This window comes from Phocoena sinus, chromosome 7 (assembly GCF_008692025.1).
Source record: "Phocoena sinus isolate mPhoSin1 chromosome 7, mPhoSin1.pri, whole genome shotgun sequence".
Lineage (NCBI taxonomy): Eukaryota > Metazoa > Chordata > Mammalia > Artiodactyla > Phocoenidae > Phocoena > Phocoena sinus.
The window spans coordinates 72,951,154-72,977,483 of NC_045769.1; the positions used below are offsets into that span (position 1 = coordinate 72,951,154).

At 37.8% G+C, this 26,330-nt stretch overlaps 1 protein-coding gene across 14 annotated transcripts in view; it reads left to right on the forward strand.

The window, feature by feature from the left end:
* BAZ2B (bromodomain adjacent to zinc finger domain 2B) overlaps positions 1-26,330 on the forward strand; it is a 302,457-nt gene that overhangs the window by 33,745 nt on the left and 242,382 nt on the right. The window lies entirely within an intron of this gene.

The following is a 26,330-nucleotide window of genomic DNA, read 5'->3' on the forward strand; positions in this document are numbered from 1 at the left end:
GGCAGGGCCCCCATCCTCTCCCAAAGGAGGGGGAGGACATGTCCTCCTGCGGAGGACAGGCCCATCCTGCCAGGGACTCAGGTGCGTACCGAAATAAAAATGTCTTCAACTGGGAAAGTTTTGTGTGGGTCCATTTTTCTTTTCCTCCCCCAAATTCAGCTACTGGATGAAATCTATAGGAGTGTAAGATGATGGGATAAATTTGAACCATTTAAGCTCATGGTTTAATTGTATCGAATAACATAGAGTTGGCAGTTGCGATCCTTAGTCTGTCCTTTCATAAAATCTCAGTAAACGTTGACGACGGTGATTTTTAATAATCACATTAAAAATTGCTTCTCCTAGGCACAATGCTGCATTCTTCACATATGGTGGTAAGAATGCACTGAGTTTGGTACTGTTAACTGCTGTTCCCAGTTTATAGGTGAAGAAATTGAGGTTGTATCTCCTGTTTAAATTCCCAGAGCTAATGGTAGCAGAGGCACTATTTGAATGTAGGTCTACCTGATTCTAAAGCCTTTGTTCTGAACCACTACAGTACTTAGCCTCACAAAGAAAGCTTGGCCCAGCCAAATGTTTTCAAACTGGACTGATTTAACTACCTTTAAGAGGACCTATTTGGTGCATTATTAGAAGTTGTGTAATTAATTTCATGTGTGTATATATGTTATGGCGAGAACCCAAGACAGCAGTTGGGCTGACGTGGGGATTAAATTATCCAGGGGATCACTCAGATCCTCCCTTCCTTTATGCTTGTGCAAACAGCCTGTGTGTGGAAACCTAGCTATTCTTATGACATGTCCTCCCCCAGTGAAATGGGGGGTGAGTAGCCTGAGATGCAAGCTTTGATTCCAAGAGCCTGCCAGATACCGTCCTGTAGTAACCTCCCTACCAGGCAGAAGTGGTTTGGAAGCCTTGACACCTGTGGGGAGCATGTACCATTAGACATCCTGCCTCATTGCCACTCCCACAGAGCTAGTCACAGAACAAGTGATTTCTAAATTGTGACTTGAAAGTTCTGAGAAAGGCCCTTGCTGCCAACTCTCTTATCTCCAGTTTGATGTTATGCTTTTTTTTTTTTTTTTTTTTTTGCGGTACGCGGGCCTCTCACTGTTGTGGCCTCTCCCGTTGCGGAGCACAGGCTTCGGACGCGCAGGCTCAGCGGCCATAGGCTCACGGGCCCAGCCGCTCCGCGGCATGTGGGATCTTCCCGGACCGGGGCACGAACCCGCGCCCCCTGCATCGGCAGGCGGACTCTCAACCACTGCGCCACCAGGGAAGCCCTGATGTTATGCTTGAAATCCCACCATAGAGATTCATTCCTTGAGGATAAAGGCCATCTTTCTGTTAAAATACACACACCTCTCCCTCAACAGATGACTGGATAAGCAAAATATGGTCTCTCCATACAGTAGAATATTGTTCGGCCATAAAAAGGAATGAAGTACTGATATATGTCACAACATGGGTGAACTTTGAAAACATTATACTCAGTGAAAGAAGCCACATATTGTATGATTCTATTTATAGGAAATAGCCAGAAGAGGCAAATCCATAGAGACAGATATTAGATTAGTGGTTGCCTAGGGCTGGAGGGAGCAGAGAATGGGGAGTACAGGATTTCCTTTTGTGGTGATGAAAAATTCTGGAACTACATAGTGGTGATGGTTACACAGTATTGTGAATGCACTGAATGCCACTGAATTATACATTCTAAAATTACAGTGGTGAATTTTATCACAATCTCACACACACACACACACACACACACACACACACACACACTCCTGCTCATTTAATAGATGGGTTAAGAGCAGTTATCTTTTCACTGTTCCCTGTCTCAGGGGAAATCATTCAATCTTTCACCATAAAGTATGTTGTTAGCTGTAGTTTTATTTCAGAATTGCCCTCTGTGAAGTTTAAGAAGTTCAATTCTATTCTTAGTTTTCTGGGAATTTTTATCGTGAAGGATTATTGATTTTTTTTCAAATGCTTTTTCTGCATCTATTGAGCTGATTACTTGATTTTTTTTTTTTTTTTTTGGCGGTACGCGGGCCTCTCACTGTTGTGGCCTCTCCGGTTGCGGAGCACAGGCTCCGGACGCGCAGGCTCAGCGGCCACGGCTCATGGGCCCAGCTGCTCCGCGGCATGTGGGATCTTACCAGACCAGGGCACGAACCCGCGTCCCCTGCATTGGCAGGCGGACTGTCAACCACTGCGCCACCAGGGAAGCCCTAGCAAATTTTTCTTATTTTTCATTACTAAATTTTTTTTTTGAAGGTCTAGTTGGCTTCATTAGGCAATTCATGAATCAGCCAGCATCCCATTAGCAGCTAGAAGGGCACTCCAAGGGGTTGTACAAAATGGAAGGTTTTTATAGGAAGAAGGGTGGGGCAAGGGAGCTATATTAGCAAAAGAAAAGAAAGAATTACTTTTAGACCAGGACATCTTTTTGAAGTCAAGGGAAGGCAGGGATTTTTTATGTGCAGATTGCTTCTTTTTCCTCTGGGGGCAGGGGTCAGGGTTGGGGGGGGGGGTACAGGTTGGATGGAGAGGGCCCATGTGACAGATTACCTCATTGCTGCCAACCAGAAAATTCTAAACTGGTTGATTAAGATTACATTTCTGGGGAAGAGCATAACTGCAATTGTCAGGTATTAAGTCTAGGTTTGGTAAAATTATGGGCTTTTGCACAAGTGATGCCATTTTGGGCCAGTGGTTTCCTCTTTAACAATTCCCTCCCCTTTGATCAGACTCTCAGCTTAACAGAGAGATGTGATTAAAAATTAATGTATTAGTGTCACTCTCAGCTACTGATCCTTGGCGTGGCATGAAGTTTTTGCTTAATCTCTATGACATCTATGGGTCACAGTTCCAGGTTCATGAATTTTAAGTTGGTCATTCTTTTGGTTACTTTTCTGACATTCCAGTCTTAGGGATATCATTTGCTTGGCAGTTGACTGCTGCAAAATCCATTTAAAATTTTTGAGAGAATACAGTGCCAGGGAGATTATTTTGATTTAACTATGAGCAGGATAATTCCCAGTGTTTGGAGTGCACTTTAGAGCCCTGGTCTGCAGGACTCAAACCAATCAAAGACCCCCTTGAAGGGGGGTCTTGGAGTCACCCTTTTAAGCCAAGTGGCTTGCTCAATGGTCTTATGTAACTGAGTTTTAACTTTCCCAGAAATGTCAATCCAGATACAATGGGGGGTGGTGGCCCTAGCACCTTCTTGCTTAGCTAGAAGATAATCAATGGCTATTATATTTTCAAGAACAACTTTGGCTAGAGAGTGTTAGGATCTTTGCTGGGCAGCTAATGCTCTAGCAGCAGTGGATTCTGCAGTACGTTCAAGAGTTAAGGAGAGGCTTCTGATTATATTCTCATTCATATTTACTTGTAACCAGGGAAATATAGCCCTGCCAAAGGAAGCGAACCCTGTATCATGAAAATCCTCCTGGTAGGTTTTTTTTTTTTTTAGAACAGTGAGTGGCACAGTTAAATAACCTAAGAGGCATTGCCCAGCTGTGCACTGGTCATCTAAGCATTCATAAGCCCAAGGATAATGATAATCACAGACAAAGATAAATCCTATCAGGGCACAATTGTCCATTCAAGCCAGGAGTTAAGTTCGATTTTCTTCTAGCCTGAAATAAAGAGTTATGCTAAATCCAAAGATTACTTCCCTTAGCAATGGCCTGGGGGATACAAATGAGGGTATTATCTTTCCAGGCCAATGTCAGAATAAAGGAAAGAAAGAAAAAAAGAAAGGGTTTCATGTTTAGCTAGAGTAGGGAGTCTTGATCCGGCATCTTGGGCAGAAGCAGTCTACATCGATATCAGCTACTTCTTTTCCTCATCAGTTTGATTTGTAGGTCTCCATTGTTTATACAGGACCAGATATCAGGTGGGGCCTTTTTCAGCTGTGAGATGTGTACCCAAGGCTCAATACTTTCTAGTTTTACAGCAGTGTCAGTGGTTAGGAGCAATTGGTAAGTGGGGCTCCAGGGTTGACTTTATTCTTGGTGATTTCCAATCAGAAGTGTGGGAGAAAATGGGAAACATTAGTTTGGTGAGTCTAGCCAGATATTTGAGGAAACTAGAAGAATTCAGATCTAGTCCAGTTTACAGGTATATAACAAAAGCTCAAAGGCAGTTAACAGGACTAGAATCTAATGTCTACAAAGGTGCAAACATAATTTTTCTCTCTACAATTACTCCCACTTTTTCCCAAAGATAATAACAGTGAAACAAATTTGTTTATATTAAACTTGGCCTGATTTATTTATAAGTACAGCAAGAATACTGATTGACCATATAATTTCTTTTTAAAAACTGCTTTGCCTGGGACCTTGTAAGCAGGGTTCCAGGTTGATTTTTCCAAGTAGTTCATTGAAGCTGTCTGGTCATATCTGAGTCTATGCACATCTCTCTCAAATGTGACATTCCATTCAAAGCCTTAGTAATATAGCCCATGTATCCCCCCAAATTGGACTCTGTATGATTTCTTCCTATATTTAAATAAATTGTTTAGTCTTTTTTTGCTTATGTATATCTCTTTAAGGTAGAGAGGCTAAATATTAAATCTATACCTCATATACAAAGAAATGATTTTATATTAAATTTTTTATTTTACACGTATTTTAATTTTTAGTTTTAAAGATTCACAGCAGCTATTCTCTATGGAATAGATTTATTTGCAAATAAAGTTGAACAAAGTCACAAAGTTGAAATAAGCAGGAGTTATCAAGCATGTAGGATGTGTTGATTCCACAGTGACTAAAGGGCAGCTGTTGACACTGAGAGTGCAAGGCCAGCAGTATTAACCATCTGCAAGGTTTGGAACAGCCTCACTCCAATGAAGAATTGTCCCATCCAAGATGATAGTAGTAACTGTGAAACACACGGCTAAAGTCGTATTTTAGAGTTATCATTTGTTAGGAAGACTCACAATTAATTCATAATTTTTTCTATATTATGGATTAAAATTAAAGGTCATTTACATGTGTTGATATAATGGCAAAGCATGACCGTAGAAGATATTTTCCTTGCATTGGCAAATTGTTTTTGCTCATAAAATTCATTGTAGCATTGAGCAACTACTATTGGTAATTCATTTGGCCAGGTGCTGAGACTATAGAGATAAATAACAGTTACTTTTCTCCCTGTTCACAGGCTAGTAGGAGGAAAGAGTCATATAAATAATTACAATGAAGTATGATAAGTACATCAGAAGAATTAGATTTAATGTAAAGAGGTAGCTCTGAGAAAGGTAGCTCAGAGGGGTAAGGTTTTAGGGAGAAAGTCATCATGTTGTTAAACTCTCTGAGGGAAAGGACTGCCTGCATCTTTTCATCTAAAAGTTACATATTTACAACACATGTCACTGGACCTTAAACTTGGTAGTGTAATCATAGTCAATAAATATTAGTGATTAAACAAGTTGATATCTTAGCAAATTTTTTTTTTTTTTTGGGGGGGCATGCCATCTTAGCAAAGTTTTGAAGAATTAATTGAAGTATGGCCAGGTAAGCAAAGTGGGAAGGGACAGGCAGGCTTAAAGAACTCGGACATTGTAGGAAGTGTTAGCAAATAACGTTAGAAGATGAGGCTTAGATAAGCAGTGAAAAAGCTTGCAGGTGATGGGACATCATTAAAGTTATAGGTTTGTTGTTTTTTTTTAAAAAAATATTTATTTCTTTATTTGGTTGTACCAGGTCTTAGTTGCGGTGGGCGGGCTCCTTAGTTGTGGCATGCGAACTCTTATTTGCAGCATGCATGTGGGATCTAGCTCCCTGACCGGGGATTGAACCCAGGCCCCCTGCATTGGGAGTGCAGAATCCCATCCACTGCGCCACCAGGGAGGTCCCAAGTTATGGGGTTTTAAAATTAAGTATTTAGAAAGGGGGAGAGAGATGATTAGATTTAGTTAGATTTAGATTTCAGAAAGGTATCTCTCTTAGCACTGTGGAAGATGTAGAGGGAGAAGAGAGAGACGTTATCATTTCTTAGTTGTGAACTTAACACATGTAAGACCTTATAGGATCAAAATGTTACCTGAAAATCAAGTTTTCATACTTTAATTTATATTATTTAGTCTTAGAGTTTATATTATTCTAGTCTATATTTTGTATTGAATAATTTTAATTTTTCAATGCATTTTTAGTTATCCTTTATAACTGAGTAAGTTTTTTAATGTTCAAAATAACTAATTCATTTATACTAGTGGTGTTTGGATATAGACAGGGAGAATAATTAGTGATCTTGCTTAATTTTTTTTTAAGTAAGGAAGTTTTAAGCCTGAAGTTAATAAACTGGTTCGGCTGAAGATTAGTTAACATTTTTAAGGCAGCTAGATAAAAAGCTTAGTAGTATTCGCAAGAAAAATTCTGAGTTTTATGTAGAATTAGGTGATTTGATTACTTCTACTCAGCAGACTTGAATATAGCCTAGCACCTTCCACACAAAAACCCAAACAAACAAAACTCTTTGGGTCACAAAATGAAAATATATTTTCCAGAGTCAAGTGATAACTTTTTGTCTTGAGATCCTCTCAAATCCTTTTTTGCTATGCCGAATGTAACTTCTAATCATAATATAATTACCAGAGACTCTAGATCGTCAATAAGTTAACAATTAAATGGCGATCTTTTTTTTTTTTTTTGTGGTACACGGGCCTCTCACTGTTGTGGCCTCTCCCGTTAAGGAGCATAGGCTCCGGACGCGCAGGTTCAGCGGCCATGGCTCACGGGCCCAGCCTCTCCGCAGCATGTGGGATCCTCCCGGACCAGGGCACGAACCCGCGTCCCCTACATCGGCAGGCGAACTCTCAACCACTGCGCCACCAGGGAAGCCCGCGATCTTTTTTTTAATGTGATTTTTAATGTTAAGGCTGGAGCTGTGAAATAATTATATTATTGTAAAAACAAGAATCCGCATCTTTACCACACATAAAATGACTTATTAATACATTTAAATTCTAAATATTAACTCTGCCTTACTCATACTTAAAATAAGAAATTTCTTAATGAGCATTGTAAAGGTGACTTTTGCTAAAATATGGAATAAGTAGGCCTGTAAAGAAAAAAGCCATTTATTTAGGTCAATAATATTAAAAAGATTATTTTTAAGTAAGCATTCAGGCAGCAAGCAGGTCACTGCTACAAGCCTTCTCATAAGAGAGAGAACTGGAAAACTTGAAAGCTGTCTGGCTGGCGCCATTTCACATAGGGACAAAGTCCTAGTCATTTAATGAGAGCATCACCATATTATGGCCATAGAGCTAATACATAGGAAATATCTGGTTGATTTGTTAGGTGATTCTGAGTATCAGAAAAAAGGCAACTATTTAAGAAAGAAGGGAAAGTATCTTAACCGTTTTATTTAGAATATTTAAATGTGGATACTTAAATTTTTAAAAATGGCTTCTGTTATTTGTAGAATTTACAGGAACGGAAACTTCTCCAGTGCATTTGGAGCTGATAGCTATTCATTTAATCCTTTTAGTTCAAAATGGGAAATCATAAAAAAAGACATACACATTTAGATGTAAGCATTTAATAAATTGAAACTTTCACATTCATTTGCAATTTTTTTATGTGTTTGTGAGGGCCAATCCATACTTTTTCTTTGAGGATGGATTCCCTAACTGGAAATTATTGTTGTCTTTCTTGAACACACATTGTTGTTTTTCTTGAACAAACTCCCCGAATAGAAGCTTCATATCAGATTCTTTAAATTGGTGCCAGAACTTAGCCACTTACTAAAATTTCTGGGTGCAGATCCCAGTACATTTTTTATCATGTTTCCTGCCAATATTTTATACTTGTTTTACCTACATATAATTTACCTACATCTAATTTAACAGTAAGTTTTTTTAAAAACCCACTTTTATCAAGTTTTTCAGAAGCATTGAATTTTCAGGGAAATACCTTTCTTTTTTGCACTGATTGTTTTATATTGTAATTAACTGAATTATATGAATACAGTATCAGATATTACTAACCTTAATAGGTTTGAGAACAAATAAAATTTCTTAGGCATGCAAATAATGGAAACAAAAATATGATGGCCTACTGGAAAGAGAAAGAAATAATTGCCATTAAGATTTTTGCCTTTGCAAAAATTCTTTGTTCCATGGGCTTGGTATTACCCACACTCATCATCACATCAAATCATCTTTGAAAGGTATCTCAAAGAGATCTGCCCTGAGGTAGTTCCAGGAGGTCAGCCCTGGTATACTCACCCTCCTGCTCCCCCATACCCCTGAGGTTTTTAGTACATAGACATAACACCTTCTGTTTTCCTATAGTGTCTTCATATTACTCACTTATGTTCCTCTTGCATCATAGTTTTTCCCTTTCTTGGATTATTACCATCAACATGCTAGGAAAAAAAAATCCTCTCTTGACATTTTCATTCCCCTCATTATTGTCCTAATTCTCTATATTTGCTACTTATAATGCTCTCCTACCATTCCTTCTTGATCTGGCTTCAGTCATGCTTTTGCTTCATATCAACTTCACTGAAACTGTTCTTGCCAGTGTCTCTGGTGACCTCTGTAACTTCAGTCAGTTCTCAGTTCTCATCTCTCATGACAAAACTTGTAGCATTTGACACATTTTACCATTCTATCCTCCTTGAAACATGCTTTTTACTTTTCATTCCAGAATTTCATAGTTCGTTTCTTCTCCTAGTTTTCTATTCTCCCTTTTTTGCTTGTTTCTCTTCATCTCGCCATCCATGCTCCGGGCTACAGTCCTTGCACGACTTCTGTTCTTTCACTGTCATCACTTTATTGTGAAATAATTCACTCACCTGGATTTAGATAGCATCTAAATGCTAATGACTCCCAAATTTATTTCTTTTTTTAAAAGGGGAATTTAAAAAATTGAGATATAATTGACACATAATGTTATTTTGGCTTGAGGTGTACAGCATAATGATTCAATATTTGTGTATATTGTGAAATGATCACTACAGTGAGTCTGGTTAACATCCATCACCACATATAGTTACAAAATTTTTTTCTTGTAATGAGAACTTTATTCCCTTAGCAACTTTCAAATATACAATACAATATTAACTATCGTCATCATACTGTACATTACATCCCATGACATTATTTTATATTCAGTTCCCTTCACCCATTTCACGCACCACCCCCATCCATTGCCTCTGGCAACCACCAGTCTGTTCTCTGTGTCTATGAGTTTGGTTGTCCTTATTGTGTTTTTTTTTTTTTAGATTCCACGTATAAGTGAGATCATATGGTATTTATCTTTCTCTGCCTTATTTTAGTTAGCATAATGCCCTCAAGGTCCATACAGTTATCACAGATGGCAGGATTTCCTTTTTTATTGCTGAATAATATTCCACCACATATATACATATATATATGTGTGTGTGTGTGTGTATGTATGTATCACATTTTCTTTGTTTCTTTATACATTGATGGGCACTTGGACACTTAGGTTGTTTCCATGTCTTGGCTGTTTTAAATATTGCTGCAGTGAACATCAGGGTGCATATATCTTGTCCACTTAGTGTTTTCATTTTCTTTGGATAAATACCCAGAAGTGGAATTGTTGGATCATATGGTAGTTCTGATTTTAACTTTTTGAGGACCCTCCATACTATTTTCCATAGTGACTGAACCAATTTACATTACCACTAACAATGCACAGGGATTCCCTTTTCTCCACATTCTTGCCGTCACTTTATTATTGTGTCCTTTTGATGGTAGCTATTCTAACAGGTGTGAGGTTGATATATCACTGTTTTGATTTGCAGTTTTCTGATGATTAGTGATTTTGAGCACCTAATCATGTATCTGTTGTCTTCTTTGGGAAAATGTCTATTTAGATCTTCTGCCCATTTTTTATTCAGATTGTTTGTTCTTTTGCTTTTGAATTTTATGAATTCTTTATATGTTTTGAATATTAACCCCTTATCAGATATATGATGTACAAATATTTTCTCCCATTCAGTATTAATTGCCTTTTCATTTTTTTGGTGGTTTTCTTTCCTGCATAGAAGCTTTTTAGTTTGATTTAGTCCTACTTGTTTATTTTTGTTTTTGTTGCCTTTTCTTTTTGAGTCAAAACCAAAAAGTTATTGCTAAGACCCATGTCAAGGAACTTACTGCTTATCTTTTCTTTTAGGGGTTTTATGGTTTCAGGTCTTACATTCAAGTCTTTAATCCATTTTGAGCTAGTTTTTGTGTATGATGTAAGGTGGTAGTCCAGTTTCATTCTTTTGCATATGGCTGTCCAGTTTTACCAGCACCATTTATTTAAGATGCTGTACTTCCCTGGAGAGTGGTCAAGATGGCGGAGTAGAAGGACCCTAAGCTCACCTCCTCTCACGAGCACACCAAAATCACAACAATCTGCAAAACAGCCATCATTGAAAAAGACTGATAGCTACCAGAAAAGATCCTCAGATCCTCTACAGATAAAGACATAAAGACAGAACCACAGCTAGACTGGTCGGAGGGGTGGACTTGTGATATAATCAAATCCCATACCCACCCCAGGTGGGCAACCCACAAACTGGAGAATAATTATATTACAGAGGTTCTCCCACAGAGTGAGAGTTCCAAGTCCTATGTCAGGCTTCCCAGCCTGGCAGTCCGGCACTGGGAAGAGGAGCCCCCAGAGCATTTGGCTTTGAAGGCCAGTGGGGCTTGACTGCAGGAGCTCCTCACTCTTAAAGGCCACACACAAAATGTCATGCACACTGGGACCAAGGGCAAAAGCAGTAATTTGATAGGAGCCTGGGCCAGACCTACCTGCTGGTCTTAGAGCATCTTCTGGGAAGCTGGGAGGCGGCAGTAGTCAGGCTGTAGTCCTGGGCACATAGACAGTGGTGGCGAATATACAGGGGAGCATTCATCTGCATGAGCTCTCCTAGAGGCTGACATTTTGGCGCCAAGACCAGGCCCCACCCAGCAGCCTGTAGGCTCCAGTGCTTGTAGACCTCAGGCCAAAGAACAAACTGGGCAGGGGCACAGCCCTACCCATAAACAGACAAGCTGCCTAAAGACTTTCTGAGCCCATAGCTGCCTCTAGACACACCCCTTGACATGGCCCTGCCCACCAAAGGACCAAGACCCAGCTCCACCCACGAGGCGGCAGGCACAGTCCCCTCCCACCAGTAAGCCTGCACAAGCCTCTAGACCAGCCTCACCCACCAGAGGGCAGACACCAGAAGCAAGAAAACTACAGTCCCACGGCCTGCAGACCGAGCCTGCAGACACAGGCCAGACACCACCCTGGGACCAGCTGGCCTCTGGCCCTTGGGTGATCAGAGAGGAGTGCACTGCTGGGATGCATAGGACATCTCCTACAGAGGGCCACTTCTCCAAGGTCAAGAAATGTAACCAACCCACCACACACGTAAAAATACAAATAGCAATTTAGACAGAATGAGGTGACAGAGGAATATTTTCAGAAGAAGGAACAAAGTGAAATGACAGAAAAAGAAGTGATGTGGAGATAGGCAATCTACCCAAGAAAGAACTTAGAGTAATGATCATAAAGATGATCAAAGAACTAGGGAGGAGAATGAATGCACAGAGTGAGAAATTAGAAATTTTCAACAAATAATTAGAAAATATAAAGAACATCAGGAAACGTACACAAGCCACTTAGATAGCCTCATCTACCAGAGGGCAGACAGCAGAAGCAAGAAGAACTACAGTCCTGCAGCCTGTGAAACAAAAACCACATTCACAGAAAGATAGACAAGATGAAAAGGCAGAGGGCTGTGTATCAGATGAAGGAACAAGATAAAACCCCAGAAAAACAACTAAATGAAGTGGAGATAGGCAACCTTCCATAAAAAGAATTCAGAATAAAGATAGTGAAGATGATCCAGGGCCTCGGAAAAAGAATGGAGGCAAAGATCGAGAAGATGCAGGAAATGTTTATCGAAGACCTAGAAGAATTAAAGAACAAACAAACAGAGATGAACAATACAATAACTGAAATGAAAACTACACTAGAAGGAATCAATAGCAGAATAACTGAGGCAGAAGAACGGATAAGTGACCTGTAAGACAGAATGGTGGAATTCACTGCTGTGGAACAGACTAAAGAAAAAAGAATGAAAAGAAATGAAGACAGCCTAAGAGACCTCTGGGACAACATAAGATGCAACAACATTCGCATTATAGGGGTCCTAGAAGGAGAAGAGGGAGAGAAAGGACCAGAGAAAATCTTTGAAGAGATTATAGTCAAAAACTTCCCTAACATGGTAAAGGAAATAGCCACCCAAGTCCAGGAAGTGCCACGAGTCCCATACAGGATAAACCCAAAGAGAAACATGCCAAGACACATAGTAATCAAATTGGGAAAAATTAAAGACAGAGAAGAATTATTGAAAGCAGCAAGGGAAAAATGACAAATAACATACAAGGGAACTCCCATAAGGTTAACAGCTGATTTCTCAGCAGAAACTCTACAAGCCAGAAGGGAGTGGCATGATATACATAAAGTGGTGAAAGGGAAGAACCTACAACCAAGATTGCTCTACCCGGCAAGGATCTCATTCAGATTCAAAGGAGAAATCAAAAGCTTTACAGACAAGCCAAAGCTAGGAGAATTCAGCACCACCAAACCAGCTCTACAACAAATGTTAAAGGAACTCCTTTAAGTGGGAAGCACAAGAGAAGAAAAGAACCTAAAAAAACAAACCCAAAACAATTAAGAAAATGATCATAGGAACATACATATCGATAATTACCTTAAACGTGAATGGATTAAATACTCCAACCAAAAGACACAGGCTTGCTGAATGGATACAAAAACAAGACCCATATATATGCTGTCTACAAGAGACCCACTTCAGACCTAGGGACACATACAGACTGAAAGTGATGGGATGGAAAAAGATATTCCATGCAAATGGAAATCAAAATAAAGCTGGAGTAGCTATACTCATATCCAATAAAATAGATTTTAAAATAAAGAATGTTGCAAGAGACAAGGAAGGACACTACATAATGATCAAGGGATCAATCCAAGAAGAAGATATAACACTTATAAATATATATATGCACCCAGAATAGGAGCACCTCAATACATAAGGCAACTGTTAACAGCTGTAAAAGAGGAAATCGACAATAACACAATAATAGTGGGGGAATTTAACACCTCAATTACACAAATGGACAGATCATCCAAAATGAAAATAAATAAGGAAACACAAGCTTTTTTTTTGCGCGGTATGTCGGCCTCTTACTGTTGTGGCCTCTCCTGATGCGGAGCACAGGCTCCGGACACGCAGGCTCAGCGGCCATGGTGCACGGGCCCAGCCGCTCGACGGCATGTGGGATCTTCCTGGACCAGGGTATGAAACTGCGTCCCCTGCATCAGCAGGCAGACTCTCAACCACTGTACCACCAGGGAAGCCCAGGAAACACAAGCTTTAAATGACACAATAGACCAGATAGATTTCATTAATATTTATAGGACATTACATCCAAAAACAGCAGCTTACACTTTCTTCTCAAGTGCGCACAGAACATTCTCCAGGATAGATCACAACTTGGGTCACAAATTAAGCCTCAGTAAATTTAAGAAAATTGAAATCATACCAAGCATCTTTTCTGACCACAACTCTATGAGATTAGAAATGAATTACAGGGAAAAAACCGTAAAAAACACAAACACATGGAGGCTAAACAATACGTTACTAAATAACCAAGAGATCACTGAAGAAATCAAAGAGGAAATCAAGATACCTAGTGACGAATGACAATGAAAACACGGCGATCCAAAACCTATGGGATGCAGCAAAAGAAGTTCTAAGAGGGAAGTTTATAGCAATATAAGCCTACCTCAAGAAACAAGAAAAATCTTAAATAAACAATCTAACCTTACACCTAAAGGAACTAGAGAAAGAAGAACAAACAAAACCCAAAGTTAACAGAAGGAAAGAAATCCTAAAGATCAGAGCCGAAATAAATGAAATAGAAACAAAGAAAACAATAGCAAAGGTCAATAGGACTAAAAGCTGGTTCTTTGAGAAGATAAACAAAATTGATAAACCATTAGCCAGACTCATCAAGAAAAAGAGAGAGAGGACTCAAATCAATAAAATTAGAAATGAAAAAGGAGAAGTTAAAACAGACACCACAGAAATACAAAGCATCCTAAGAGACTACTACAAGCAACTCTATGCCAATAAAATGGACAACCTGGAAGAAATGGACAAATTCTTAGAAAGGTATAACCTTCCAAGACTGAACCAGGAAGAAGTAGAAAATATGAACAGACCAATCACAAGTAATGAAATTGAAACTGTGACTAAAAATCTTCCAACAAACAAAAGTCCAGGACCAGATGGCTTCACAGGTGTATTCTGTCAAACATTTAGGGAAGACCTAACACCCATCCTTCTCAAACTCTTCCAAAAAATTGCAGAGGAAGGAACACTCCCAAACTCATTCTATGAGGCCACCATCACCCTGATACCAAAACCAGACAAAGATACTACAGAAAAAGAAAATTACAGACCAATATCACTGATGAATATTGATGCAAAAATCCTCAACAAAATACTAGCAAACAGAATCCAACAACACCTTAAAAGGATCATGCACCATGATCAAGTGGGATTTATCCCAGGGATGCAAGGATTCTTCAATATACGCAAATCAATCAATGTGATACACCATATTAACAAATAGAAGAATAAAACCCATATGATCATCTCAATAGATGCAGAAAAAGGTTTTGACAAAATTCAACACCCATTTATGATAAAAACTCCAGAAAGTGGGCATAGAGGGGACCAACCTCAACATAATAAAGGCCATATACAACAAACCCACAGCAAACATCATTCTCAATGGTGAAAAACTGAAAGCATTTCCTCTAAGATCAGGAAAAAGACAAGGATGTCCACTCTTGCCACGATTATTCAACATAGTTTTGCAAGTCCTAGCCGTGGCAATTAGAGAAGAAAAAGAAATAAAATGAATACAAATTGGAAAAGAAGAAGTAAAACTGTCACTGTTTGCGGATGACATGATACTATACATAAAGAATCCTGAAAATGCCACCAGAAAACTACTAGAACTAATCAATGAATTTGGTAAAGTAGCAGGATACAAAATTAATGCACAGAAATCTCTTACATTCCTATACACTAATGATGAAAAATCTGAGAGAAATTAAGGAAACAGTCCCATTTACCATTGCAACAAAAAGAATAAAATACCCAGGAGTAAACCTACCTAGGGAGACAAAAGACCTGTATGCAGAAAACTATGACACTGATGAAAGAAATTAAAGGTGATACCAACAGATGGAGAGATATACCATGATCTTGGATTGGAAGAATCAACATTATGAAAATGACTATACTTCCAAAAGTAATCTACAAATTCAATGCATTCCCTATGATATTACCAATGGCATTTTTTACGGAACTAGAACAATAAAATCTTAAAATTTGTATGGAGACACAAACGACCCCGAATAGCCAAAGCAGTCTTGAGGGAAAAAATGGAGCTGGAGGAATCAGACTTCCTGATTTCAGACTATACTACAATGCTACAGTAATCAAGACAATATGGTCCTGCACAAAAACAGAAACATAGATCCGTGGAACAAGATAGAAAGCCCAGAGATAAACCCATGCACCTTTGTTTAAATGATGTATGACAGGGCTTCCCTGGTGGTGCAGTGGTTGAGAGTCCACCTGTCAATGCAGGGGACGTGGGTTTGTGCCCCAGTCCAGGAGGATCTCACATGCCACGGAGCAGCTGGGCCCGTGAGCCGTGACTGCTGAGCCTGCGCATCCGGAGCCTGTGCTCCACAACGGGAGAGGCCACAGCAGTGAGAGCCCCGCGTACCACACACACACAAAAAAAAACCACAAACAAAAATAAAACAAAACAAAAAAAATAATAGTCTATGACAGAAGAGGCCAGGATATACGATGGAGAAAAGACAGTCTCTTCAATAAGTGGTGCTAGGAAAACTGGACAGCTACATGTAAAAGAATGAAATTAGAACACTCATTAACACCACGTACAAAAATAAACTCAAAATGGATTTGAGGGCTTCACTGGTGGCGCAGTGGTTGAGAGTCCGCCTGCCGATGCGGGGGACACGGGTTCGTGCCCCAGTCTGGGAGGATACCACGTGCCACGGAGCGGCTGGGTCTGTGAGCCATGGCTGCTGGACCTGCGCGTCTGGAGCCTGTGCTCCACAATGGGAGAGGCCATGGCGGTGAGATGCCCACGTACCACAAGAAAAAAAAAAAAAATGGATTCGAGACCTAAATGTAAGAGTGGACACTATAAAACTCTTAGAGGAAAACATAGGAAGAACACTCTTTGACATAAATCACAGCAAGATCTTTTTTGATCCACCTCCTAGAGTAATGGAAATAAAAACAAAAATAAACAAATGGGACCTAATGAAACTTCAAAGCTTTTGCACAGCAAAGGAAACCATAAACAAGATGCAAAGACAACCCTCAGAATGGGAGAAAATATTTGCAAATGAATCAACGGACAAAAGATTAATCTCCAAAATATATAAACAGCTCATGCAGCTCAATATTAAAAAAACAAATAACCCAATCCAAAAATGGGCAGAAGACCTAAATAGATATTTCTCCAAAGAAGACATACAGATGGCCAAGAAGCACATGAAACGGTGCTCAACATCACTAATCATTAGAGAAATGCAAATCAAAACTACAATGAGGTATCACCTCACACCAGTTGGAATGGGCACCATCAGAAAATCTGCAAACAACAAATGCTGGAGAGAGTGTGGAGAAAAGGGAACCCTCTTGCACTGTTGTTGGGAATGTAAATTGATACAGCCACTGTGAAGAATAGTATGGAGGTCCCTTAAAAAACTGCAAATAGAATTACCATATGATCCAGCAATCCCACTACTGGGCATATACGAGAGAAAACCATAATTCAAAAAGACACATGCTCTCCAATGTTCATTGCAGCACTATTTACAATAGCCAGGTCATGGAAGCAACCTAAATATCCATCGACAGATGAATTGATAAAGAAGATGTGGTACATATATACAATGGAATATTACTCAGCCATAAAAAGGAATGAAATTGAGTCATTTGAGATGTGGATGGATCTAGAGACTGTCATACAGAGTGAAGTAAGTCAGAAAGAGAAAAACAAATATCATATATTAACGCATGTATGTGTAACTTAGAAAAATGGTACAGATAAACTGGTTTGCAGGGCAGAAGTTGATACACAGATGTAGAGAACAAACTTGTGCACCCAGCGGGGGAAAACCGCGGGGTGAGGGGGGCCAGATGGTGGTGTGCTGAATTGGGCGATTGGGATTGACATGTATACACTGATGTGTATAAGATGGATGACTAATAAGAACCTGTTGTATAAAAGAATAAATTAAATAAATTCAAAAAATTCAAAAAATAAAATATAAAGAACAATCAAACAGAATTAAAGAATATGATAACTGAAATGAAAAATATATCAGAAGGAATCAATAGTAGACTAAATGAGGATGAAGAATGGATCAGTGAGCTGGAAGACAGTAATGGAAATCATTGACACTGAATAGAAAAAAGAAAAAATAATGAAAAGAAATTAGGACAGTTTAAGAGACCTCTGGGATAGTATCAAGCATGCTAATATACTGACAGGGGATTAATTTTCAAAATATATGAGCAGGTCATATAGCTTAATATCAAGAGAAAAATAAAATTGGTCAGGAGACCTAAGTAAACATTTCTCCAAAGAAGACATACAGATGGCCAACATGCACATGAAAAGATGTTCAGTATCACTAATTATTAGAAAAATGCAAATCAAAACTGCAATGAAATGTCACCTCAGAGCAGTCAGAATGGCCATTATTAAAAAGTCTACAAATAATAAATGCTGGGGAGGGTGTGGAGAAAAAGGAGCGCTCCTACAGTGTTGGTGGGAATATAAATTGGTGCAGCCATTATGTGGAACAGTATGGTGGTTCCTTGAGAAGCTAAAAATAGAGTTACCAGGACTTCCCTGGTGACACAGTGCTTAAGAATCTGCCTGCCAATGCAGGGGACACAAGTTCAAGCCCTGGTCCGGGAAGATCCCACATGCCACGGAGCAACTAAGCCCATGCGCCATAACTGCTGAGCCTGTGCTCTGTGCTCTGGAGCCTGCAAGCCACGACTACTGATCCCACGTGCCACAACTGCTGAGCCCACACACCTAGAGCCCATGCTCCACAATGAGAAGCCATTGCAATGAGAAGCCCATGCACCACAACGAAGAGTAGTCCCCGCTTGCCACAACTAGAGAAAGCCTGTGTGCAGCAGAAAAGACCCAATGCAGCCATAAATATATATAAAAAAAAAAAATGTTCCTTTAAAAAATTAAAAGTAAAGTTACCGTATGATCCTGTAATCCCACCCCTGGGCATATATCTGAAGAAAACTCCAATTCAAGAAGATACATGCACCCCAGTGTTCATAGCAGCACTATTTACGATAGCCAAGACATGGAAGCAACCTAAATGTCCATTAACAGATTAATTGATAAAGAAGATGTGATGTATATATACAATGGAATATTGCTCAGCCATAAAAAAGAATGAAATAATGCCATTTATAGCGACATGGCTGGACCTAGAGGTTATCATATTAATTGAAATAAGTCAGAGAAAGACAAAGATCATATGATATCCCTTATTTGTGGAATCTAAAAAAATGCTACAAATGAACTTATTTATAAAACAAAAAGTGACTCACAGACACAAAACAAATTTATGGTTACTAAAAGGGAAAGGGGAGGGATAAATTAGGGGGTTGGAATTAACATATAAATACTACTATGTTTGTTTAAACAACAAGGACTTACTGTATAGCACAGGGAACTATACTCAATATCTTGTGTTAACCTATAATGGAAAAGAATCTGAAAAAGAATGTGTATATATATATATATATATATATATATATATATATATATAAACTGAATCACTTTCCTGTACACTTAAAACTAATACAGCATTGTAAATTAAGTATAGTTCAACTTAACAAAAAAAAGATATAGGACATCATGGGGAGAAAAAGATGCTATCCATTCTGTAATGTGTATCTTGGCTCCTCTGTTTAATTAATTGACCATATATGGATGGGTTTATTGCTAGGCTTTCTTTTCTGTTCCATGATCTATGTGTCTGTTGTTATCCCAATACCACACTCTATTGATTACTATAGCTTTGTAATAGTGTTTGGAAACGTGATGCCTTCAGCTTTGTTCTTTTTTTCTCAAGATTGCTTTGGCTATTTGAGGTCTTTTTTAGTTCCATACAAATTTTAGGACTGTTTGTTCTATTTCTGTGAAAAATGCCATTGGAATTTTGATAGGCGTTGCTTTGAATCTGTAGATTGCTTTGGGTAGTATGGACATTTTAACAATATTAATTCTTCCAATCCATGTGCATGGACTGTCTTTTCATTTTTTTGTGTCTTCATCAGTGTATTATAGTTTTCAGTGTACAGATCTTTCACTTCCTTGGTTAACTAATACCTAGGTATTTTATTCTTTTTGATATGATTGTAATGGGGCTGTTGTTTTTTTAAATTGAAGTGTAGTTGATTCACAATGTTATGTTAATTTCTTCTGTACAGCAAAGTGATTCAGTTATACATATATATTCTTTTTTTATATTCTTTTCCATTATGGTTTATCACAGGACATTGAATATAGTTCTCTCTGCTATATAGTAGGATCTTGTTGTTTTCTTAATTTCTCTTTCTGATAATTCATTTTTAGTTTATAGAAACAACAGATTTTTGTATATTGATTTTATATCCTGCAGCTTTACTGAATTCATTTTTTAATTGTGACAGTTTTTTGGTAGTATCTTTATGGTTTAAAGATTCTGTATATAATATCATGTCATCAGCAAATAGAGACAGTTTTACTCCTTTCAGATTTGGATGCCTCTTATTTCTCTTTCTTGTCTAACAGCTTTGGGTAGAGCTTTCAATACTATGTTGAATAAAAGTGGTGAGAGTGGGCATTCTTGTCTCTTGTCTTGTTCCTGATCTTACAGGAAAATCGTTCAGGTTTTCATCATTGAGTATTATATTCGCTGTGGGATAGTCATATATAGCCTTTATTATGTTGAGGTATATTCCTTCCATACCCATTTTGATGAGAGTTTTTTATCAAAAATGGATGTTGAATTTTGTCAGATGCTTTTCTACATCTATTAAGATGATGATATGATTTTTATCCTTCATTTTGTTATTGTGGTGTTTTACATTAATTGATTTCTGGATGTCGAGCCATAGTTGTATCCCAGAGATAAGTCCTACTTGATCATGATGTATGATCCCTTTCATGCGTTTTTATAATATAAAATATAATACTTTGTTCAGGAAATTTTCGTCTGTGTTCATCAGATTTAATAGGTCAGTAAATTTCTTTTCTTGCAGTGTCTTTGTGTGGTTTTAGAATCAGGGTAATGCTGGCCTCAATGTGAGTTTGTGTGTGTTTCCTCCTCTTACATGTTTTGGAAAAGTTTTGAAAAGGACCTCTTTTTAAAATGAAGTAATTAAAAGTTGAAATTTTTTTTCTTGAACTCAGATTCTCATAGCTAACTGCCTTTTTGATATCCATACCTGCAAGTTTACTAGGCATCTCAAATTTAACATGCTCAATGTTAATGTTGGAGAACTGATACTACCCAACTTGAAGACATACTATAGGGCTGCAGTAATCAAGAAAGTGTGGTATGGGCAAAACAATAGACAATTAGCTGAATTGAACAAAATGGAAAACCCAGAAATAGATTCACATAGGCAACTGATCTTTGACAAAGGGGCAAAGACAGTAATACAGTGGAGCAAAATAGTCTTTTCAACAGTTGGTGCTGTGATATCTGGACATCCACGTGCACAAATTAATTTTGACACAGACCTTAGAACCTTCACAAAAATTAATGTAAAATGAATCATAAACCCAAATGTAAAAGGCAAAACTATAAAACTCCAGAGGATAACATAGGAAAAAACCTAGATGACCTTTGGTATGGATGCCTTTTTAGATATAACACCAAAGCCATGATTCATGAAATAAATTATTGATAAGCTGGATTTTATTAAAATTAAAAATTGTCCTATGAAAGACACAAGAGAATGAGAAGATAAGGCACAGAGTGGGAGAAAATATTTTCAAAACACACATCTGATAAAGGACTGTTATCCAAAACATATAAATAACTCTTAAAACTCAACAATATGACAGTAAACAATCTAATTAAAAAGTGGGCCAAAGATCTTTACAGATAATTCACCAAGGAAACACTGATGGCATATAAACACATGAAAAGATGCTCTGTATCATGTCATCAGGGAAATGCAAATTGAAACAACGAGATACCACTATACACCTATTAGAATGGACAAAATTCAAAACATCGACAACACAATTCTGGTAAGAATGTGGAGCAACAGGAACACTTACTATCTTTCTTTTTTTTTTTGATGGTGGGATTGCAACACAGTGCAGCCACTTTGGAAGACAGTTTGGCCGTTTCTTACAAAACTTACCATATTCTTACGATAGGATCCAGCAATTGCTCTCCTTGGTATTTACTCAAATTAGTTGAAAACTTTTGTCCACACAAAAACCTGCAGTTTCATTCATGATTGCCAGAACCTGGTAGCAACCAAGATGTCCTTTAGTAGATGAATGGGTAAATAAACTGTGGTACCTCCAGACAATGGAATACTATTCAGTGCTATAAAGAAATGAGTTATCAAGCCAGGAACGGACATAGAGGAACTTTAAATGTCTATCACTAAGTCAAAGAAGGTAATCTGAAAAGGCTACAGACTGTATAATTCCAACTATATGACATTCTAGAAAAGGCAAAACTGGAGACAGTAAAAAGATCAGTGTTTGCCAGAGGTTGCAGGGGGGGAGAGAGATGAATAGGCAGAGCAAAGAGGTTTTTTAGGGCGATGAAACTACTCTGTATGATGTTATAATGGTGGATATATGTCATTATACATTTGTCCAAACCCATAGAATGTACAACACCAAGAGTGAACCGTAATGCAAACTGTGGACTTTGTATGATAATGATGTATTCATGTAGATTCATCTTTGTAACAAATATACAATTCTGGATGTTGATAATGGGTATGCATGTGTCAGGGCGAGGGGTGTATGAGAAATCTCTGTACCTTCCTCTCAGTTTTGCTGTGAACCTAAAACTCCTCTAAAAAATAAAGTCTACAGAAACCAACTAACCCACGTGAGTCCTTTCAGTATCCTGTAAGGCCTTGCATGATCTTCCTTACAGCCCGTTAACCTCTTTCACATCATTTCTTGCTACATTTCCTCCAGTTTACTCTAGGCCAGCTACACTAGCTTCCTTATTGTTTCTTCTATACATGTCAGATACACTCTTGTCTTAAGACATTTGCATTCCCCATTTCTTCAAATAACCTTATGGCTTGTTCTCATCTCTTTCAAACCATTGCTCAAAGGGATCCTTTCACATGACTCTTTCCTTTAATACCCTAAGCAAAATTGGAAACCTTCCACCCTGCACTTAACTCTCTATCCCTTTTTCCACTCTGTTTTTTTTATGGCACTTATGGCCTTCAAATATTTTTATTGTAGATTTTCTCCAGAAGAAGGCAAGAATTATTTTTTGTTTCGGTTCACTAGTGAATAGCATCTAGACAGCGCTTGGCACATAGTAGGCACTGAATACATTTTTTGTGGAATAAATGAATCTCGTATTATTATAATTGATTTACTTGTCTCTATTTCACTTGACTATAAGCTTGATAGTCAAGTGCTGCAACTTCTGTTTCTTCAGGGTTTAGCACACATGGTTGCATACATTTGTTCAATTTATCAAAAAATATACTTCTCATTTTACACAAGTATAACATAACAAAATTACACATTGGAATTTTTTCACTTATGTTGACAAGTATTATTTTAGTTGCTATGGATTCTACGTAGTTATACATATCATTTTGTTGAATTAACTTTCACAATTCTTATGAAACCATGTAGGGAATTAATAAAACAGATAACACTGAAAAATTCTCTTGGGTTGTTGTTTATCCTTTACTTAGCTATTTATTGTTAGGAGCATTTAAGTTTTTTACAGCTTGTATTTATTACAGATAAGGTCTAAGTGAATATTTCAGGAAGCCTTTAATTCAGTAACCTGGAGGTACACCATGGTATTAAAAAATGCATGAAATTTCACATGTATAAAAGAGCCAGTATATTTCTGTTGTGAAAAGATTCACTTTAAATAGTATGAACTGCCCTAGTGCATTTATATTTTTTTCTTGGCTACTTGTTTTTATTACAGAAAGATATACTTTTATTTGGAAAAACTTGAATCTATCAGTTTATAAAGTAAATGTATCCCCTTTGGCCCTGCCAATTGCCATTTCCAGAATCACTGTTAAAGATGTTCGTTATGTATCCTTTTAGATCTTTTTATATACATATGACTACATATAAATATATGTATACATACAGTTGGCCCTCCATATCCATGGGCTCCATATCCGTGGATTCAACCAACCACAGACTGAAAATATTCAGGGAAAAGAAATTCTAAAAGGTTCAAAAAGCAAAACTTGAATTTGCTGAGCTGGCAACTATTTACATAGCATTTTAAAAATAAATAATTAATTAATTTGGCTGCATCGGATCTTAGTTGCGGCACACAGGATCTTCGCTGCAGCACGTAGGCTTCTCTCTGGCTGCAGTGTGTGAGATCCAGAGCACGTGGGCTCAGTAGTTGTGGTGCACGGGCTCTCTAGTTGTGGTGCGAGGCCTCCAGAGTGCACGGGCTCAGTAGTTGCGGTGCACGGGCTTAGTTGCCCTACAGCATGTGGGATCTTATTTCCCTGACCAGAGATCAAACCCGCGCCCCCTGCATTGGAAGGCAGATTCTTAACCATTGGACCACCAGGGAAGTCCCTACATAACATTTACATTGTATATACTAATATTTACATAGCATTTACTTTGTATTAGGTATTATAAGTAATCTGGAGATGATTTAAAGTATACTGGAGGATGTGCATAGGTTAGCAAATACTGTGCCATTTTATATAAAGGACTTGAGCCTTTTCAGATTTTGGTATCCTTGGGGGTCCCTGTGGATACAAAAGGACAAGTGTATACACAAAAACTAAAATTTAAAAAAATAGCTAGTTAATATCTGTATTTTTCTGTAGTTTATCTCTTCTAACTTGTGTCACAGAGATCTGCCATATCAATATATAAAATATATTCTTTGTAAAGATTACAGAATGATGTATAATTTTATAATTTCTTTATTGACAGACATATAATTTATATCTAATTATCATTAAAAGTAGGTTATACAAAGTTAAATATTTTCTTTCTGCAGTACAGTGTGTATGAATCTCCAAAGAGCATAAATTATATGCAATTTCCTGAACTTATTTCACCAATATTTTCATGAAGCATGTAATTCTTTCAAAGAGCTTGTCATAACTCTGATGCTCTATTAAATGTATTTGGAGCTCTGGTCAATCTTCTTATTTTACTTGTAAGAAAATTGAGACTGAGGTAATGGAAAATTGAAACCATACCCACGGTTTCTTGATACTTGTTCCATGTTGTTCCTTTTGCTTTGAATTTAATCTTCATTTAGTGCTTTTTCCTGAATTCAAATAGGAAAGTTAAACACTGGAAATTTTTATAAGGGAAAGATACTACAGGAAGTTAACACTTGTGTGTCTGTAGGTTTTTCTTGATATCAGTATGCTATGTCTTGGTAGGTAACTAGTGACAAGTGAAAAAAAGTTAGGATTCAAGCAGGTTTCTCTTTGGAGAATGATAATGCACTGTACTGCAGAAAAGAAAATATATAACTTTGTATAAGCCACCCTTTCTCATAGTTAGAGACAAATAAAGGAATTATTAAAAATTATACAACTTTCCTTAAATCATTTAAGTCCTGTGACATGAATGAACTACTAGTTCCTTTCTTATGTTGAATAATTCTTTCAGTAACTTTAAGAGTAAGAGTTACTTGAAAAGTAGTATTAAGTTTGAATGTGCCTAGTAAATTTCATAGTTGTATCTTTTGCCTTGGTCTTCATCATTCAAGTTCCTAGTTTTAATTATTGTAGTGTATAGGAAGACTGTAGTCAATCTAGATTAATTCTAGGTATGTCTTAAAATAGAGATACTGTTGAATCTCGTCACCTTAATTGATCTTACTTTTGCCTTTCTCTGAGCTGTCAGGTTCCCTCCCTTTTTTTTTTTTTGTCTCCTTGAGAATTTTATTTTATTTTATTTTTTACATCTTTATTGGAGTATAATTGCTTTACAATGGTGTGATAGTTTCTGCTTTATAACAAACTGAATCAGTTATACATATGTTCTCCTATCTCTTCCCTCTTGCGTCTCCCTCCCTCCCACCCTCCCTGCCCCACCCCTATTGGTGGTCACAAAGCACCGAGCTGATCTCCCTGTGCTATGTGGCTGCTTCCCACTAGCTATCTATTTTACGTTTGGTAGTGTATATATGTCCATGCCACTCTCTCACTTTGTCACAGCTTACCCTTTCCCCTCCCCATATCCTCAAGTCCATTCTGTAGTAGGTCTGTGTCTTTATTCCTGTCTTACCCCTAGGTTCTTCATGACATTTTTTTTCTTACATTCCATATATATGTGTTAGCATACGGTATTTGTCTTTCTCTTTCTGACTTACTTCACTCTGTATGACAGACTCTAGGTCCATCCACCTCATTACAAATAGCTCAATTTCATTTCTTTTTATAGCTGAGTAATACTCCGTTGTATATATGTGCCACATCTTCTTTATCCATTCATCCGATGATGGATACTTAGGTTGTTTCCATCTCCTGGCTATTGTAAATAGAGCTGCAATGAACATTGTGGTACATGACTTTTTGAATTACAGTTTTCTCAGGGTATATTCCCAGTAGTGGGATTGCTGGGTCATATGGTAGTTCTATTTTTAGTTTTTTAAGGAACCTCCATATTGTTCTCCATAGTGGCTGTACCAATTCACATTCCCACCAGCAGTGCAAGAGTGTTCCCTTTTCTCCACACCCTCTCCAGCATTTATTGTTTCTAGATTTTTTGATGATGGCCATTCTGACTGGTGTGAGATGATATCTCATTGTAGTTTTGATTTGCATTTCTCTAATGATTAGTGATGTTGAGCGTTCTTTCATGTGTTTATTGGTAGTCTGTATATCTTCTTTGGAGAAATGTCTATTTAGATCTTGTACCCATTTTTGTATTGGGTTGT